Raw genomic sequence first — 21,197 nt, 5'->3', positions numbered from 1 at the left:
ATTCCTTCTTGAATGCGGTGTGGGAAACTTGCATGGAACATGGGTTTCCCATACTGCGTTCTAGTGTGAATCTAGTGTGAATCTAGTCTAAAAAGATGATTCTAGCTTGTGCTGATTTAGATGTTTAAGTGAACATTATGTGTGGGCTTTGCTTTAATCTGGAGTGTATCTAGCCAAATTTAGTGATTGCAGTTAGGCTGTATCCAGCCTGAGCTTTGTTTATATTTCTGGGTTCAGTGGAAGGAGTAATAATGTATTCAGTTATGAATATTTATCTGCATTGGCCAATCACTTAAGGTCTAAGTCCAGTGATGTGGGCTGAGAAGAAGGATAAATATTTCTCTGTCTAGAAAGGTCCTTCACTCTCAGGACATTAATGGATCCTTGCCTATGCCTTGAGAAGAAACCTGAAGAAGAAGGGTTTTTTCTCCTGTGAGCCTGAACTTAGGCTCAAAGAATCTAAAACTATTATGTGGCAGAGAGCCAAAGAACCAAAAAATCCAAACCTGGGCTGTGGCAAGGGCAAATGAATCAGCAAGGTGGCTACCCAAAAGAGAATCCTCTGAGGAGTCTGCTGTGCAACATGATGTCCTGGAGAGCTTGAGAGAAGCTGCTTGGGAGAAGACATTGCATGGTGATCTTTACTGATAAATCATTTAAAGTACATTTGATTGTGTTTCCATCAAAAGTCAAATGGCCAAACATTTATTGAGAGGCTGCTGTTAAAATATTAGAGTCACTATCAACTTTGCTGCTTTAAAGGACCACTGTCAGTTTGCTCCTGCTTGAAGGCCTGGGATATTTTGTTGTTTTTTGTGTATCCTGTGCACCTAACCCTATCTTCAAAAGTGTAATAAGCAAAAAAATCTTTGAAACTATGGTGACTTGTTTATTGCCACTGGTGAGTCAATGTGTCGTTGGGTGTAGCTACAGGGTGGGTCACCATTAGGAAGGGTGAAATAGCTTGTCAAAATCCCTGAGCTCCTTTGGAGGTCTGCAACTATTATTTTGAATTCCCTATGTGGATATTATGAACACCTTATAGACCTAATCACATAGTTCACCATTATGAAGCCTTAATTTTTGTGGAATATGAAGTTTAAACTCAAACCACTGTTTCAGGAAACATTAAAGGAGAATGTGGACCTGGCAATAATATAATTCATTGCACTGGCTGTTTAACCCTTTCATGACTAAGCCTATTTTTGAAATTTGGTGTTTACAAGTTAAAATCCCTATTTTTTTGCTAGAAAATTACTTAGAACCCCCAAACATTATATATATATTTTTTAGCAGAGAATCTAGGGAATAAAATGGAGATTGTTGCAATATTTTATATCACACGGTATTTGTGCAGCTGTGTTTTAAACGCAAATTTTTGGGAAAAGGGACACTTTCATGAATTTAAAAAAAAACAAACAGTAAATTTACCCCAATTTTTTTGTATAATGTGAAAGATGATGTTACGCCGAGTAAATAGATACCAAACATGTCACGCTTTATAATTGCACGCACTAGTGCACTAGTGGAAAACTACGGTACCTAAGAATTTCCATAGGGGACAATTTACATTTTTTTTTACGGATACCAGGTTAGAGTTACAGAGGAGGTCTAGTGCTAGAATTATTGCTTTCGCTCTGATGATCGCGGCGATACCTCACATGTGTGATTTGAACACCGTTTACAGGTGGTAACGGGTACTCTTTACTCTAAAAGACCCCCGATCCCTCCTTTGCACTTCAAAGTATTCAGATCACCGAAAACAGTGATTCTGAATACTGTGTATCTTTTTAAAATCGGCGCCATTGGCAGCCGAGTAAATGGGAAATGACGTCATGGCGTCGCTTCCGCGTTTACATTTAGAAGACTGGAACGAAGCCGCCCACAGCTTCGTTCCAGCCCGTCCCCAGCTGCCGGAGGCAGCCAATTGGTCACCGGGCCTCCCGATCGAACCGGAGGCCCGGTAGCAGCAGCAGCAGGTGGCGGGAGGGGGAGACGTCCCCTCCTGCTCCTCCGGTATAACAGCCGAGCGGCTTAGGTTCAGTGAACACAGTGAGAAGTCCGCAAACACTGAACTAAGCACCAAACCCTATGTCTACGGGATCCAAATTTTATAATCTTTGTAGACTTTTCCAAGGGTAATTACCAAACTTTTGTGGGTAACTGGACATTGCCCAAGGGGACATGTACAAATGCAAAAATAAAGGAAAAGTTAGTCCAAAGCTCTTTTGGCCTTACTTCTCCTGTGGCTCACAGGAGTGCACTTCAGCCAACGGAGGACTAAAGTTCGCTGTTGGTTGACATCACTCAATTGGTCCAGGCTCTGGGGGGATCCCGATTTTAATGTTGTTATCCTTTCAGATGTCTGAGCGGCAACTGGTTCAGGCTCTCAGCGTGCTGCTAAGAGCCTGAGCCAGCGGCTCCCGCCCCCTCCACAGCCCGACACTCCAGTGAGTTTTGGAGGGGCAGAGCAGAAAGCCTTGACTGACTACCAAAAGTGGTCCAAGGAATGAAAACCAGTGACAGAGTCATGAGCCAAGGCTCAATAATGCACGTGGGGAGTGAAGGCTGGCCCATGTAGTCTAATCCAATAGAAGAGCTCAAATTGCTGAAAAAGTTAATGCTGGTGCTATTAGAAAGTTTCATAACACACAATGCATCACAGCTTGCTATGTTTGTTGCAGCATAGCCGCAGGTTAGTCAGGGTGCCCATGCTGACCCGTGTCTTCAGCCAAAAGTGCCTACAATGGGCACGTGAGCATTGGACCTGGACCACAGAAGAAGGCCTGATCTAATAAATTCAAGAGGGGTTTGAAGAACACTGCAATGAGTTTGAGGTGTTCACTTGTTGGATCTCAATCCAATTGAGCATTTATAGGATGTTCTGGAAAAACAAGTCCAGTCTATAGAAGCACCACCTCACCACTTACAGGACTTAAAGGATCTGCTACTGACGGGACAGCATACCTTCAGAAATCTGGAGGCGCCCATGCCTTGACGGGTTATATTGGGTGATCTTAATGTTATGGCTGAATGGTGTACATTTATATAACCTAATTTCTTATAGAAAGTACGGTAAGTGTCATTCTTAACCGTTACAATGTGTTACTCTCTCTCTTCTCATATAAAAGGGGAAAAGGAGGGAAGTCAACAGCAGGACTTTCAGTGTGCCACAGGAAGACTATACACTATCTTTATTACATAGTTAAAACATAATAAAAGTCACACAGTGCTCAGACTGCCATATAAAGTTTGATAACTTGTAGACATGTGCATTAGTTTTCGTCCGAATTTCGGGTATTTTCGTTATCGTTTTAACAAACGATAACGAATGTGCAGAATCCGAAAACCGAAAGATCCGACATAAACAAATGCTTTATTTTCGTTGCGACAACAGTTCGATATAGATAGGAGATTCGACATGAGGCTGACAATAGCGATCTGTATCCATCGAACCTGTGGTCGAATGTGCCTAACCTTAGCTCTATTAGTCCAAGATTATTCTACATAGAGAGAAAAGATTCGACATAGAGAGAAAAGATTCGACATTATAGAGACAATAGCAAAAAAGGTCGAATGTGCCCAACTCTATTAGTCCAAGATTATTCGACATAGAGAGAAAAGATTCAACATGAAGATTCGACGAAGCATACAACATTAGAATTCTGCTATAGCTTGTAGGCGGAACATTCGACCAGAAATGTATGATTGCGGCGTCGTACAGTTTAGCTGCTCCGTCGAATCTTCTTAGAACATTCGACAGACACCATAAGCCTTCAATGACAGATTCGACCTTAATTATTTCTGATTTTCGGATGAATGCATTTTTAACGAAACGAAATAAATAAAAACGAATTTCGGGAGTAACTAAATAAATTTATTTTTCGGATGAAAACGAAATTCAGAAACAAAATATTTCAGTGTGCACATGTCTAATAACTTGGTGCATAAATCAAGTCCCCAAAATGGCATAATGTATTGACGCATTTCGTAGTAGCACTTGCTTCTTCAGGATCCAGGATCCTTTTGGATGCAACCAATATATCTCTAAAATATAACAAAAAAACACCCACAATCAATATACTAGAGATAATTATCAAAATAGCAAAATGTATACAGAGAATCAAAGATACAACATTGCAGACTAAATTACAGCGGCTCAACAAATGAGAAAGAAAAGTCCTTTAAGGGAGGGCTCCAATATCTTGGTTATTGTCATTCTTAACCACTTCACTTGAGGATTGTGAACATAAGAGATTTGTCTTCCAAAACTTAAGCAAAGTTTTGAGGATGCATCTCTTACATCCAGTTTCTCTCCACCCGCTGCTGCTCCCCACACTGCTATAATCAACAATTATCAGCTTTGACAGTGAGTAATTGCCAGTTATAGCTTTGTATTACACAACAGGAGCAGCTGTCAAAATGCAGCCCTAACCCTAATCAGCCTCAATTAACTCCTTCCTTCTTTTCACCCCTTAGCTATTATTTTTCTGCTGAATCTTTTAATATATTTTGTTTTTTTGTTGCTTTTTTCAGTGTCACCTAACAAGAAAATGCATAAAATTGGGAAAAGCCTTATTTCCATTTGCAAATAACTTTGCCATGCTTTGTACCAGAAACATAATTTTTGTGTCATTTAAAATGGGACAAATACAAGAAAAAAATACATTTTATTTACAGTAAAACTATTGTTTTAAAACTTTTTTTACATCTTATTGTCTGTAGATTCCATAGAAAATAAAACATTTTTTGTAAAACAATATTACCGAAAGAAAGTGTAGTTTTACTATGAAAAATGTATATATTGCCCATCAATGAAGGTATCTTTGATTGCTATCAATGGGTCAGATTGCTTAAAAAAAGACCCACTGCAACTTAAGGAGCACTGTCACTGCTCTTACAAGTTCATAGATCTATTTGGCAGCTCTGATAATGCCAAATATTACCAAGAGACTGTTCTTAAAGGGCCTACTACTATCATAATACCTGTCCTATTTTTGTGCTTCTTTTGCACCCCTAAACCCTCTCTCCTAGAATCAAGTTCAGTAATAAATCGTAAAAAGACTAAAGTGACTGGAGCATGATTTCCCATTCTCCCCAACATATACCAAGAACCTTACCCTAGAATGGAAAATGTTAGCCTGCCACATTACTTGGGGGTCATCTGCATCACCCCAAGCTAAAGATTGCTACAAGGGTATGAGAACTGAAGGGGTTAAGAAGCAGAAAAACAATTTTCTATCTCTTTACAAGTGGAAGAGCACGTCAACTTTCAAGGAAGGCAAACCATTCTAAGCAAATCTGATAGTGCTTTGTCTTTGAGTAACCTTTTCCTTACATAGCTCACAAACAATATATTTAGTATGTTGGAAGAGAGATAAATTTCCTGAGAAATGAATGTTCAGTAAATCTCTTCAGTGAAGCATCAGCGGAAGCACTGGGACAAAGATGTGGACTGGAAATAATTCTTGTATTAGGGCCATCATATTGTTGTTTTCTGCAGTGAAACACACTGACAGTGTGGGCATTGAGGTGTGTGGGCAGGGGGAGGGTAATGCAATTGGAGTGGTATAAAATTGTCTTTAAGGTCCACCAGTCACACCATCTCCCTGTGATCACTATGCGCCATACTCTTATCTGCCTTGTTGCAATTAATTTCTTGATATGTAGAAGAAAACTAAAGACAACATTATTACTTTTAAAAGGTGTACGGGAGAAAAAGCCTGGGGCCAGGCAAGACACGGTAAATTCTCATTTCCCATCTTGTCGGATGATTCCAGTAATGAGTTCTAGGTTTCTCTGTAGGATCCTATAATTGATAATATAATAAGCACTACATGTAGATCATCATTAAGCATATTCAAGTGTGCTGTCAGGTCCGGAAAGGATTTCCTTCTGCTATATGGCTTGTATTTGTACTACACAATGAAAAATTATTCTCTTTTCTTTATAATAACCTTATGGATGCAAAAAATGGAAGCAAAGTCGACCTAAACTAAGCTTCTGAAATAAGGGCAAAACTCACATTTTAATCACTTAATAGTATGTGATTAACCTGGTCACATTAGACTCATCTATTGACAAATGCCTCATTGGCAACACCTGTTTTTTAAAAAGCATTCTACACAAATTGTTCTCAGAAAATTTTAGAGTGCATAAACATATCTCAAATCAGCAGTATTCACTTTGAAAGATTCTTTTTTTCCACTGATTCCTCCACACCCTACATGTCTAGTTATGCAAGTCTACTGATGCTAATACATAATCAGTTCCCTTGATTCTGTCAGTTGTTTGAAACGATCGAGGTCAAAGCCTCCTGCAGTAGAAGATCTCTTATACTTATGGTCAGCTTGTATATCCATCCTTCCCTCCATTCCATCCTCTAACCCCTTTATCAGTGCTAAGTCCTGCACTGAGGTCATGGTCAGAGGTTAGAACCACAGCATGCAACATGGTCATCCAGCACTCCCAGAATGCTTGGAATGCCAAAGAGACTAATGGAAGCTGCAGTGCTAGAATGGAAGGGAGGTAAGAGACACAGGCCACAACAAGAGAAGTGAGTATAAGAGCATTTCTTTTGCAGGAGAATTTAAGCAAATTTTTTGTTTGTTACTTCAGCTTACCAGAAAATGAGTATATCATCTTTTCAACAATTTTTTTAGGTATACATTAAAAAAGGTGAACTTAAATAATCTTCCAGTATGTATTCATGTTTTAAAGGTCCAATCAATGCAGTTTTTTGGTTTGGATCAAGTGGGAAAGAGTTAAAACCTCTGTTAGGTTATATTGCCATCTGTTTTTTTATTGGGTGGAAAGAGGGGGTTTTCACTTCTTGTTAGGACAGAAGATGATGATGCATTTCTCCAAAGAGGACACAGAGATCACTCTTTGTGAGAGTAGTGACTTCATTTTAGTGCTGTGTGAGGAAACACGGAGACTCTGCATCTGGCATCACACTGCCACTCTGCCCAGGATATAGTAGGCTGCACAGAGAGAACTGGTGGCGCAACGTGTTTTGCACCAGGGATTTAGTTGCTAATTGCTACATTTAAGCTGGATTCACACTTATGCGAATTGGATATGGGTTTCTCCGCATCCAATTTGCATAGCAGGAGATTGTGACCGTCTCCCTATGGAGCTGCTTCACACATCTCAGCTGCAGCTCTGGTGCGAATTGCAGAGGAGCCCTGTGCATCTTTTGGTCCGTTTCAGGTCCAAAGTCAGGTCCAATGACATAAACTACAGTGTGTGTGTGTTTTTTGAAAATGATAATGCTAAATAACCTTTCTCACTTTACATCTTTATAAACAGAGGGGATAAAAGTCATTATGTTAGATATTGCAGCAGAATAGCGGCAGAAGGGGAGGGGTGGGGAGGAGATCAGCTCTCGCTACATAGACTACTGAGCTGACAGGGAGGGTGGGGAAGAGGGAGAGACTGACCTCACAGTGGGATGATGGAGGCACTTAAACTGATTACTACGTGCCCCTGGATGACGTAATCTTATTACGAAACCTGTAGGGCGGAGCAGGACGATGCGCTGACGTCACCTCCAGTCATTGCTCGCATTTCCAGTAGGACGGGTCTGTCCGAGTCTGTACGGCCGACATACCGGACTAAAGGCCAAGTTAAAGTCACAGCTGTTTTGCTTGCTATGATCCTCTGTGGTGGGGGATCATGGCTTTCTGGTAAGAAGTAACCCCTTGTATCTTCGGTGGTGGATCACATTTCTTCACTGGATCAAGATCGTTTTCATGTGGACTTTTTTTGTTTTGCACAGGTGGACATTACTAGATACCACCATTCACAGAGACTTTATTATTATTGTATTTACTCTATTTTGCACATGCGTGCGATTAGGCTTATTTATCATTTGTTTTTGCAATGATTTTTTATCTATTCACTAATTTTTCCACTTAGTGTTTATTTTCTTAATCTAGCGCGATTCTTGTGTTTCTATTATTACCACAGGCAGGCAGCTGTAGTATTTACAGTTAGTGTACTGTGTCCTCTGCACAGTGTGCACCTAAAGCTACCTGAAGAAAATTGGTGGTGTTCTTCTGATCATATTAGTACCACAGGCGGGCAGCTGCAGTATTTACAGTTAGTGTACTGTGTCCTCTGCACAGTGTGCACCTAAAGCTACCTGAAGGAAATTGCTGTTGTTCTGATCCTATTAATACCACAGGCAGGCAGCTGCAGTATTTACAGTTAGTGTACTGTGTCCTCTGCTCAGTGTGCACCTAAAGCTACCTGAAGACAATTGCTGGTGTTCTCATACTAATAATACTACAGGCAGGCAGTTGATTCTGCTAGCTGCAGTATCAGTATATATATACATCCCAGCTTTGTGCAGCTACATCTCACTGTAGTCCATTAGTATGTCTGGAAGGCCAACAAGGAGAGGCAGACAGTCACAAGACAATAAAAGAGGGCAAGCAGGCTCTATGTCTAGAGGCAACAGTGCTGGTCGTGGAGACGCTGCATCCTCATCAGCACGTGGCTGTGGGAAACACTTGTCCTTTTTTTCGGCAGCAGGCCATGTTGAGCCGCAACATGCGGAAGACTTGGTAGAGTGGATTACCAAGCCGTCCTCATCCTCCTCATCCTCTCTCACCCAGGCTCAGGGTACTTTGTCTGGCAAAGCAGCTGCCAATGCGGCCTCTTCCCTCTGCTCAATGGCATCAGTCACTCCTTCCCTAGCCCCACCATGTCCTCCTGAGGAGTCCCCCAAACTGTTTGACCACAGTGTTGGGTACATGCTCCAGGAGGATGCCCAGCGTTTTGAAGGCTCCGATGATGGTACCCAGCTAGAGGAAGGCAGTAACGTGAGCCCAGAGAGAGGGGGTGCCCAAGAAGGACAGCAATTTGGCAGTCATGTTCCCCCAGCTGCAGCATACTGCCAGCTTTGCTCCAGTGATGAGGAGGGAGGGGATGATGAGGTCTCTGACTCCACGTGGGTGCCTTATATGAGAGAGGAGAAGGAGGCGGCACATCTCCAAAGAGGCAGGATGCCCTCCAGGGGCCAGCTTAAGGGCAGCACATCGACTGCATCGCACCACAGACCTCTGCATGTGCAGGGTGCTGCTGTCTCTGCGCGTTATTCCAAAAGTTCTTTGGTGTGGGCCTTTTTTGAGACGAGTGCATCAGATCCCACCACTGCTATTTGCAACATATGTCTCAAGCGTATCTCGCGTGACCAAAACATCACCCGCTTGGGTACCACATGCTTGACCAGACATATGTCGACCTGCCATGCAGTTCGTTGGCAAGCATACCTAAAAGACCCACACCAAAGAACAAAGTGGACCTCTCTTTGCTCCTCATCAGCTGGGATCTCCAACCCTACTATACACAGCCAAGTACTTGCGGGCAATCTGCTATCGGTACTCCAATGTCAGATTGTACCAGGCAAATTTCCCTGCCCCAGCTGCTCACCGCCGAAAGAAGTTCGCTCCCAGCCATCCACATGCCCAGCGGTTGAATGCTAGCTTGGCTAAATTGCTAGCACTTCAACTGCTGCCTTTTCAGTTGGTAGACTCTCCCCCCTTCCGTGAGTTTGTGGAATGTGCGGTTCCTCAGTGGCAGGTTCCCAAACGCCACTTTTTCTCACGGAAGGCGATTCCGGCTCTCTACTGGCACGTGGAAGGCAATGTTTTGGCCTCACTGGACAGGGCAGTCAGTGGTAAGGAGCATATTACCGCTGACTCATGGTCCAGCAGGCATGGACAGGGATGTTACCTATCTTTCACCGCGCACTGGGAGACTCTTCTGGCAGCTGGGAAGGATGCACCTTATGCCTCCAAAATACTACTAGTGGTGATTCTGCCACACCTCTCTCCTCCACCCCCTCCTCTTCTTCTTCCTCCATGGCCTCTTCCTGTGCTGATTTGTCTTCGGAACCAGCGGTGCTCCGTAGGCATGCAAGGGGCTACAAAAAGCATGCAGGCCAAAAGATGCCATGCGGTGCTTGAGCTGGTGTGCTTGGGGGACAGGAGTCACACTGGGGCAGAGATTCTGTCAGCTTTGCAGGGACAGGTTCAGAGGTGGTTGATGCCATGCCAGCTTAAGGCAAGTATGGTGGTTTGCGACAATGGCACCAACCTCCTCTCCGCCCTTCGACAGTAACAACTGACCCATGTGCCCTGTTTGGCTCACATCCTTAACTTGGTGGTGCAGTGGTTCTTGGGCAGGTACCCGGGCTTACAGGATGTCCTGAGGCAGGCCAGGAAAGCCTGTATGCATTTCCGCAGGTCATATAATGCCAGTGCTCGGCTGGCTGACCTCCAAAAGGAATTTAACCTGCCCAAGAACCGCCTAATCTGTGACATGCCCACCAGGTGGAACTCAACATTGGCCATGCTGCAGCGGCTGCACATGCAGCAGAGGGCCATCAATGAGTACCTGTGCGACTATGGCACCAGGAGAGGGTCAGGGGAGCTTGTTTTTTTCCCCACGCCAGTGGGCCATGATCAGGGATGCATGCACTGTCCTGTCACCATTTGAGGAGGCCACGAGGATGGTGAGCAGTGACAGTGCATGCATCAGTGACACTGCCCCCCTTGTCCACCTGTTGGAGCCCACGCTGCATGGAATAATGGACAGGGCACTTGAGGCAGAACAGAGGCAGGAAGAGGAGGACTTCCTTAGCTCTCAAAGCCCCCTTTATCCAGACAGTGTTCCTGCCTGCCCGCCGATCACACAGGAAGAGGAGGAGGAGGATTGTGTCAGCATGGAGGTGGAGCCTGGCACTCAGCATCAGCAGCAGTCTTCAAGGGATCATTTACAGTCCGAAGAAACCCAAGGACTTGTACGTAGCTGGGAGGAGGTGGCTGCGGATCACGTCATCTTTAGTGACCCAGAGGACTCTCTTTCTCTCACGAATGCCTCAGCAAACCTATGCTGCATGGCCTCCCTGATCCTGCAAAGCCTGCGGAAGGATCCTCGTATTCATGGTATCAGGGGGAGGGATCGTTACTGGCTGGCAACCCTCCTCGATCCACGTTACAAGGGTAAGGTTGCGGACCTTATCTTGCCGTCGCAGAAGGAGCAGAGGATGAAACATCTTCGGGAGGCCTTGCAGAAAGGTTTGTGCAATGAGTTTCCAGAGCCTGTGAGGTTACAATTTCCTGGTCCTACTGGACAACGTGTTGCTGAGGCTTTGATCAGTCACAGAAGGACCGATGCGTTCAGACAATTTTTTAGTCCGCAGCCCCAAGGTATGATCGGTTCCAGCAACCATCGCCAGCGTCTGATTCACATGGTGCAGGATTACCTAGGGGCAAGATCAGACTTGGACACCTTTCCCACCGAAAATCCTCTGGGTTACTGGGTCTTGAGGATGGATTACTGGCCAGAGCTTGCACAGTATGCAATTGAGCTACTGGCCTGTCCTGCATTCAGCGTTCTTTTGGAACGCACATTCAGTGCTGCTGGAGGCTTTGTAACCGATCACAGGGTGTGTCTGTCCACCGAATCAGTTGATCAGCTGACCTTCATAAAAATGAATCAGTCTTGGATCACCAGCTACCAAGCACCTGATGCATATGTAACCGAATATTTTTTTTTTAATGTGAGATCCCTTCAAGACTGCCTATGCCAGTGATGGCGAACCTTGGCACCCCAGATGTTTTGGAACTACATTTCCCATGATGCTCAGCTACACTGCAGAGTGCATGAGTATCATGGGAAATGTAGTTCCAAAACATCTGGGGTGCCAAGGTTCGCCATCGCTGGCCTATGCTGATGCTGAGTGACTATCCTGTTATGCTGAGTGACAATCCTCTTCCTCCTCAATTTTCATGCTGATAACTTGTAAGAACATTTTTGGTTCTTGGCACCGCCACCAGTGGCTAAGGCTCAATTTTTCAGCCCCTGTTTAACAGGGGCATATAATTACAATTTTTGATGCAATACTTTGCAGCAGGGCTCATTCCTGCGCTCCAACTATAATATCTGTGAGGGGTTGCAGTGTTGTGGCAGCAGTGGCTAAGGCCAAATTTTTCTGCCCCTGTTTAACAGGGGCATGTAATTACAATTCTTGATGCAATTCTTTGCAGCAGGGCTCATTCCTGAGCTCCAACTAGAGTATCTGTGAGGGGTTGCAGTGTTGTGGCACCAGCACCAGTGCCCAAGGCCCAAATTTTCAGCCCCTGTTTAACAGGGGCGTATAATTACAATTTTTGATGCAATACTTTGCAGCAGGGCTCATTCCTGCGCTCCAACTATAATATCTGTGAGGGGTTGCAGTGTTGTGGCAGCAGTGGCTAAGGCCAAATTTTTCTGCCCCTGTTTAACAGGGGCATGTAATTACAATTCTTAATGCAATTCTTTGCAGCAGGGCTCATTCCTGAGCTCTAACTAGAGTATCTTTGAGGGGTTGCAGTGTTGTGGCACCAGCACCAGTGCCCAAGGCCCAAATTTCAAGCCCCTGTTTAACAGGGGCGTATAATTACAATTTTTGATGCAATACTTTGCAGCAGGGCTCATTCTTGCGCTCCAACTATAGTATCTGTGAGGGGTTGCAGTGTTGTGGCAGCAGTGGCTAAGGCCCAATTTTTCTGCCCCTGTTTAACAGGGGCATGTAATTAGAATTCTTGATGCAATTCTTTGCAGCAGGGATTATTCCTGAGCTCCAACTAGAGTATCTGTGAGGGGTTGCAGTGTTGTGGCACCAGCACCAGTGCCCAAGGCCCAAATTTTCAGCCCCTGTTTAACAGGGGCGTATAATTACAATTTTTGATGCAATACTTTGCAGCAGTACTCATTCCTGCACTCCAACTATAGCATCTGTGAGGGGTTGCAGTGTTGTGGCACCAGTGCCTAAGGCCCAATTTTTCTGCCCCTGTTCAACAGGGACATGTAATTACAATTCTTGATCTAATATTTCACAGCAGGGCCCATTCCTGCTCCCACCAAGAGTAACTGTGAGGGCTTACAGTGTTGTGGCAACACCACCACTACCACCACCAAAGGCCCAATTTTTCTGCCCCTGTTCAACAGGTGCATGTAATTACAATTCTTGATATAATATTTCACAGCAGGGCCCATTCCTGCGCCCACCAAGAGTAACTGTGAGGGCTTACAGTGTTGTGGCACCAGCACCAAAACCACCACCACCACCAAAGGCCCAATTTTTCTACCACTGTTCAACAATGGCATGTAATTACAATTCTTGATCTAATATTTCACAGCAGGGCTTGTTCCTGCGCCCACCAAGAGTAACTGTGAGGCCTTACAGTGTTGTGACAACACCAACACCTAAGGCCCCAATTTCTGCAGAGTATATAGGGCAGGCCCCTACTTTCAAACATCCAACTTACAAACGACTCCTACTTGCAAATGGAAGGAGACAACAGGAAGTGAGATGAAATCTACCCTTAGGAAGGGAAATTCTCTCCTGTAAGAGTTAATATGGGAAAAACGTGTCTCCTCTTCACTGATGCTTTATCACCAATCCTTGTTTCACTAAAACCCCTAAATTTTCAAAAAACATTTGCCATTGGGACAGAAAGTGAGGTGAAATCTTCTGAGGAGGTGCACAGACAGCAAAACAAATGTTACAGGGGTGATAACCCTTCCCTATGTTTTCCAAAAAGCTTAAAAAAAGATTTTTTGGCTGAAGCTACACTTTAAAAATATACCAGTTCAAAATTACAAATAGATTCAACTCGACAACAAACCTACAGTCCCTGTCTTCTTTGCACTGCCTGTATACTGCTGTTCAGAGTATATAGGGCCCGGGGGCCCCACGCCTTTCCTTTTTTTAATTTGGGTGTGGGGTTCCTCTTAATATCTATACAAGACCCAAAGGGCCTGGTAATGGACTGGGGGGGTACCCATGCCATTTGTCTCACTGATTTTCATCCATATTGCCGGGACCTGACATTACATTAAAGCCGCAAGCAGTTTTAAATTACTTTTATTCCTTTAAAAATGTCATTTTGTGCAGGGACTGTTCTAAGCACGGGAAAAATGTGCCACTTTACAGGCATACTATACCCCCCAGGTACGATATTTAAAGGAATATTTCACTTCTTTGCTACTCTGTCAAGAGGTCGATTTTTTTAGTTTTTTTTTAAAAGATTTTATTTATTTATTTATTTATTTATTTATTTTTTGGTCCTGGGTGGGGTTGGCCTCCCTGTCCCGTCCCTCCTCCCCCCATGTACCCCCTGCACTGGTGACTTGCTAGAGTGAAAGGGTAAAATGACTAGGATAACTCTGACTTCTTACAATGTGAAGGGGCTAAATAGTCCAGAGAAACGCACTAGATTGCTAACTGAACTGGGGAGGTTGAAATCCCAAATCATTTTTTTACAAGAGACACATTTTAGAAATGATAAAATCCCAAAATTGGGGAATCACAGATTTCCCATAGTGTACCATGGTGCCTCCCAGACCACAAAGACGAATGGAGTATCAATTCTGATTTTGAATCAGATACCATGGAAAGAATCTACAATAATTACGGATGAGGTAGGTCCTCTTCTTATCGTAAAAGGATTTCTATGTGAACAAAAGGTTACGTTAGTAAACTTGTATCTACCAAATGAGGATCAAGTCTCAGCTCTTGAGACATATCTGAATTTGGTACATCAAAATAAAGAGGGGATTCTGATGATGGGAGGGGACCTGAACATGGCATTGGATCCTGCTCTGGATGTCTCAAAAGGAGTATCTCATTTATCTTATATAAAACTGTGCAGAGCAAAGAGACTGCTACAAGATTTGCAATTAATGGACACTTGGAGAACCCTCTATGTTCACGACAGAGATTATACCTTTTTTTCAGCTAAACACAAGACATATACTAGAATTGACTATATCTTTCTATCACAGAACGCACTGTCGTGTATATTGGAGGCATCCATAGGCTCATTCACATTATCGGACCACGCGCCAACCAATTGTGTTATAGAATGGGGAGACATTAGTCCCCGGGAATGGAACTGGAAGATGAATGAGACACTCCTGAAAGAACCAGAGTATGAGAATCAGATAGCTCAGGAACTGGAATCCTTCTTTATAATTAATGAATCAGAGGAAACAACCCCATTTAGCAGATGGGAAGCACATAAATGTTATATCAGAGAAATTCTCATATCTTTAGGAGCTCACAGGAAACGCTCTCTCAGCGCTAAGCTGGACACCCTGCTTGGAGAAATCCGGGTACTTGAATTGGCACGATTGGCATGCTCAACAGACGGAGGAGAAACTCTTGGGCTTACGGGATGAGTTAAATCTATTATTAATGGATAAAGCAAAAGCTATGCGTTCAGAAAGACGAGAGCTCGGAATCATATTGATTGTATTAAAACCCAGGGAGATATGCTAGTCAGCTCCTCACAGGCAATTGCGAAGGCATTTAGAGATTACTATGCCAATCTATATCAGATAGAGGGCCAATTGCCTACTTCATGGACATCTAATAGATGGGAGTCGGCAAAAGAATACATATTGGCTTCAGAAATGCCTAAGATACCTGAAGAAGGAGCAGGAGACATAGATGGTCCAATTACAATAGAAGAATTTTCAGAAGCCCTGAAATCACTGAAGCCAGGTAAGGCCCCAGGTCCCGATGGGTACACCTTGTTGTATTATAAGACCTTTTCTGAAAAATTGTCACCTAAATTCCTAGCTGCTTTTAACTCAATACGTGATGGGCAAATGATGCCCGTGGAAACATTAATGGCTCACATAACAATAATCACTAAGGAGGGAAAGGATCCAGCCCTATGTGCTACCTATCGTCCAATTTCGTTGCTAAATGTAGACCTTAAGATCTTTACAAAAGTACTAGCTAATAGATTACTGACATACATCCCCGCTTTAGTGCACCAGGACCAAGTGGGGTTTACCCCTAATAGACAGGGTAGAGAAAACACGCAAAGGGTTCTAAATGCCATATATATATATATATATATATATATATATATATATATATATATATATATATATGTATCAATACGATCAAAAACCCCTAGTGCTTATATCCACCGATGCGGAAAAAGCATTTGATAGGGTAGACTGGACATTCCTGAGAGCCACGTTACAGCATATAGGTTTGAAAAGTGGGATGCAGGACTGGATTTCTAGTCTGTATTCATATCCTAAAGTGAGGGTGAAGATTAATGATAGAATGTCTGAACCATTCGCTATAAATAACGGAACGCGGCAGGGTTGTCCACTCTCACCTATCATATTTATTCTCACACTAGAACCCTTTCTGAGAACAATACGGGCCAACCCAGACATTAGGGGCATTTCAATAAAAGGAGAAGAACATAAATTGGCCGCATATGTGGATGATTTGCTATTTTTTATAACCTCTCCAGTTGTATCTTTACCGTCCTTATTATCGGAGTTACGCATATATGGAGGGATATCCAATTTCAAGGTAAATTATAGTAAATCGGAAGCGATGGGTGTGGAAGTGAATACTGCGCTGCAACATCAGCTTTCGGATTATTTTGCTTTTAGATGGACAGATTCATATATATGCTATCTAGGGACTAAAATACAGAATAAGCTTAATAGAGTGTTCGAACTTAATTTTGCCCCATTGGTACGACAGATTAAATGAGATTTTCAGTGGTGGGATAAAGAAGTTTTCACGTGGTTTGGTAGAATTAATATCATCAAAATGAATATAATGCTGAGATTGCTATACCTGTTCCAGACCCTACCTATAAAGCTCTCCTCTGGGTTTCTGAGGGACCTGAGATCAAGATTTGTGAGGTTTATATGGGCGGGCAAAACAGCGAGAATACGTAGAGATATTCTGACATTACCAAAGGAGAGAGGAGGGGTGGGATTTCCGGATCCGGTGGGCTATTATGAAGCATCACATCTAGCATGGGTAGTGGATTGGTGTGTACTCCATAAGGAAAAGCCTTGGATACATATGGAACAAGCAATGATGGATATACCCTTGGAGGGAATAGCATGGCTCTTGGATGTAGAGATACCACAGGCGGCGAGAAGACACCCCACTGTGGGTGCTACGCTCCAATCCATCAAAAAGACATTTAAGAAAACTAAGATGTCGACACATCCAAGTCCCATGATACCAATCCTGGGTACCTCGGTTTTCAAGCCAGGCCTTATAGACCAGGATTTCAAGGATCTGAGGCGACGAGGTATTAGCAGGATCATACATTTCTCAATTGACAATCACGTGTTGACTAAGGGGGAGATTGAACAAGTGTTCTCGTCTGACTTAGACCCATTCAGGCAAATACAGCTTAATGCCTTCCTTCAATCAATTATGCAACGAGTGCCGGTGGTACGTACTCCATCTAGGTTTGAACAGATATGCCTAAAGGGTGAACCATTGAGACACTCACTCTCATTTATGTACGCATTGTTGACAGAGTTAGAAGCCCCACAAGAACTGGCTTTTATACAAGCATGGGAGAGGGACCTCGGGGTTACTTTCTCTGAGACACAGAAAAATAAGATCTTTATGCTTACGCATAAGGCGTCAATGGCAACCAGATACCAAGAAGGGGGGTATAAAATTTTGACTAGGTGGTATAGAACCCCGGAAGTATTGAATCGGATATTTCCACAAATATCCAATCTATGCTGGCGCTGCCAGGGTGCAGAGGGCACCATGTTACACATATTTTGGGATTGTACTAGACTGAAGAATTTTGCAAAATGGTCTCTGAAATAGTTAAAGAAATTACAGGTGTGTCTCTTGGAGAAAATCCGGCAGCTTTTTTGCTGCACGATATTCCGCTATCTATCGATAAATATAAAAAATCCCTTTTAAGGCACCTGCTTACAGCAGCAAAAGCTTGTATCCCGCCACTCTGGTAAAGCACGGTAGCTCCGACAAAAATACAGTGGATTAGTAGAATAACAGAGATCCAACAAATGGAAAATCTTACCATGACGCTGAGAGAGCAAGAAGACAGATATCGGGAAGTCTGGACTCCCTATATTATATACAGGGAGCAGAATCCCTAAATAAAATTTCTAGCGGGGGAGGGGGAGGGGTGGACGGTACGAGGGGGCATAATATTAATTTTTTTTTTCTTGTCTCTCTTTTCTTCTTCTGTGCTTCTTTTCCTTTTTTTAATTTTTTTTTTTTAATTTTTTTTTTGGGTTATGGAGGATAACCAGGGCTATCCCAGGTTAAGGAAAATGTAATAAGAGTAAGAATTATTACTGGTATGTATTAGAATAATAAGAAGGCACGATGAAATGAGTTTTTGCCTAAAGATAACATAAAAGATGATAGTAATTGGCAATTTTCAAGAAGATAGTATTTGTAAAATAGAAGATGTAGGTGTTGATGTACTCATATGTAATACTGTATTACTATTATTGTGGAAAAATAAAAATAAAGATTTAAAAAAAAAAAAAGAGGTCGATGCGTTTCACAAACATTGCTTCCTCAGGACCTCAAAATCTTGACCACAAAGTAACATGGCATGCACCTAATCATAGCCAGATGAAGACCATTGGTGTATCGTGTGCCATGAAGCACTGACTTATCATGTGGTGCAGTAGAACCATACGAAAAAGTGCAATTGGATAATCTGAATATATGGATCTGGAAATAATCTGTAAATTCTCTTTATATCAGATTGGTTACCAGTCAGTGGCTGACTTTTAGGAAGTGTCAGTGAATTTAAATCATATAGCTAAGGCTACATGCCCACGGACGTTTTAAAAATCGGGCTGTAAAGCCAGTACAGACACCAGGAAAAAAACGCGATTTTATCCGCGTTTTGCATTGAATTTAATGCACATTACTAGGACAATAGGGGGGAACCTCACACAATTTTTTTTTTTTTTTATTTTCGCGCTCCCCCCTCAAGATTCTCAGCACACAACATCCTCTTGATCCGACTTCTGGTGCAACCTCTCTTCAAATCAATAGGCTCCCATAGGGAACCATTGATTTTGAATAGAGACAGAAACGCTGGACGAGGCTTAACACAGCGTTAAGTGTTTAACACCTTTTGCAGACATCTGACGTTTTTACAGCTCTAGCGCTGGAGCCTCAGAACGCACTGGTCCTGGGTTTTTTTTTGCAGCTTAAAAACGGCTATGCCATTTACAGCTCAAAAATGCCATGGTGGGCATGAGGCCATAGACTAACATGGAGAGGCGTTTTTAAGCTGCATAAAACGCTCAAAAAAGCGGCTGTAAAAACGTCCGTGGGCATGAGGCCTAACTATCACAATCATATAGCACTGCATTAATAATATGGCTAAGTATCACAATCATATAGCACTGCATTAACCTGTCTGGTAGAGCTACTAGGGCCTGAATTGTGTTATAAAACAGCTAGAAAACATCTACTGTTGGTCGTGGAATGATGCTTCGTTTTCACTATATGTTTAACATTTAGTAGTAAATACTCCCTTATAGAGAAAAACCATGATTGGCCTCACTGCTAACTATGTAGGTAAACATTTATTTATTCAAAAACTTGAAAAAACTCATTGCAACTACTTACACGTAGCATGTGATAAAATACTACACTGGTCTATTGTAATACACAAACTAGTTATTTATTGACAGAATAATTCATTTGAAATTTTGTTTTTATACAAGCATGTGTGTATGTACATTTCCCAGATATTAAGAAAATGCAAAGGTTTATAGTAAAAGATCATCAATAAGTTCACAGTGTAAGAGTATGTCAAGGCTAGTGTCCAAAACATGAGAAATGAAATTTGACAAACTGTCAGTCCTCAGAGAGCTTTGCGTTATTGGTAATCCAATTAGAGGTGCGACCAAATTGCGCAACTCTCCAAGGGACAGACTCGGCCTACTATTCATTTTTAGCAGCTCTCTAAGAACTCCACTAATTCTGCTCCAGTTTTCTCATCAGTGCTAATTACAGTAATACATCTAAACGCCTCTTACAAAATGCATGAACCCTTTAAGCTGTCTCATTATAACAGGATATCATCTTTGTCTGAATATACTGTATATTAGCCATGTTACCACTACAGCTTTTTATACCTGCTGGTTAGGGAATAAACAATGACACAAATTTATTGTAACATCATGTAAGGTGTGGTAGGTGAGAAGGAGAGGGGCTTTGAATATACATTTTCCAATAAGGCGAGAGGGTCACAAGTGAAGGGGAAGAAGCCATGAATGGGTTTGAACCTCAACCTGTTCAAACACCTCAACCCTACACCACCATCACAAATCATGACACTGTGGCCTTTTGACTACTCTGGGATTTTTGAATCATACTCAGATTTTTCTGCCAGTGATGTTAATGTGGAACAGTCAAACCTTTTCTTTGGTTTTAAATAAAATGAGATGTAACATCCATCAGGTTTTATTGAGGTGTCCTTTTTGAAAATATTTCTCCTCATGTACTATTGTCATGAAATGGTTCACCTGTTGGTGTCACTGTCGGTCTCTTGGATCGCAGTACCAGTGTCCACCAGCGGGTGTCTTCCAACATCCAGGACTTGTAATAAGAGGACTCACCTGCTGGTGGCACTGTTGCATCCTTGGGCCGTAGTACCGGTGTCCACCAGCGGGTGTATTCCGGCAGTGTGGAGCAGGCAGCACCTTCTGCGCTCAGGTGTAACGTGAGGTCAATCACTGCAGTCTGATAAATACCCAGCAAGCCCTCACATCCTTGCCTTGGTGACTCTCTCCCTGCTATTTTGACCTTGAGACTGCATCTGCCCTGACCTGATCTGATCCAGTCCCTATCCCAAGCCCTTCCTGGTCCTGTCCCTTCTGTTTCTTGGTTACCTTCGATCCCTGCGCTGCATCCCCTCCATCCATCCTCTCCCTGTTCTATTGGTTTCCCGTCCTTACCATCTGCTGATCTCCCGGTGTATGACCTTGGCCTAGCTTCTGTTTACGGTTCCGGTATCTCCCATTTTATTGTACATACTATTTTGTTGTTTGTGGGTCTTGTGGTTGGTTCTGCACTATTATCTTCACTTACCTGTCACTTATGTAAGATAACACCATTTTTATTCACTTATATACGTTTCTGGCTTCTTCTGTGCAGTCCACACAGTCTGGTTTACTAATTCCCTGACAGTACACCAAGGCTATCCTTACCAGACGTGGCTGCACTGAGGAATCACCCTGTTTTGTTGGACGTATTAAGATGGATTTAAATGAAATTACCTATTATTCTCTGCTAGCGGAAGAGGATGGCGAATATTGCCGCCAGATTTTAAAAGATTGGACCA

At 42.9% G+C, this 21,197-nt stretch overlaps 1 pseudogene; it reads left to right on the top strand.

The window, feature by feature from the left end:
* Positions 1–14,640: 14,640 nt before the first annotated feature.
* Positions 14,641–21,197, top strand: part of LOC141116541 (cyclin-dependent kinase-like 2) — a 73,155-nt pseudogene continuing 66,598 nt past the window's right edge.

This window comes from Aquarana catesbeiana, linkage group LG13 (assembly GCF_042186555.1).
Source record: "Aquarana catesbeiana isolate 2022-GZ linkage group LG13, ASM4218655v1, whole genome shotgun sequence".
Taxonomy (NCBI): domain Eukaryota; kingdom Metazoa; phylum Chordata; class Amphibia; order Anura; family Ranidae; genus Aquarana; species Aquarana catesbeiana.
Note: the sequence above shows the minus strand (reverse complement) of the source record. Positions and strands in the feature narration are given on the sequence as shown.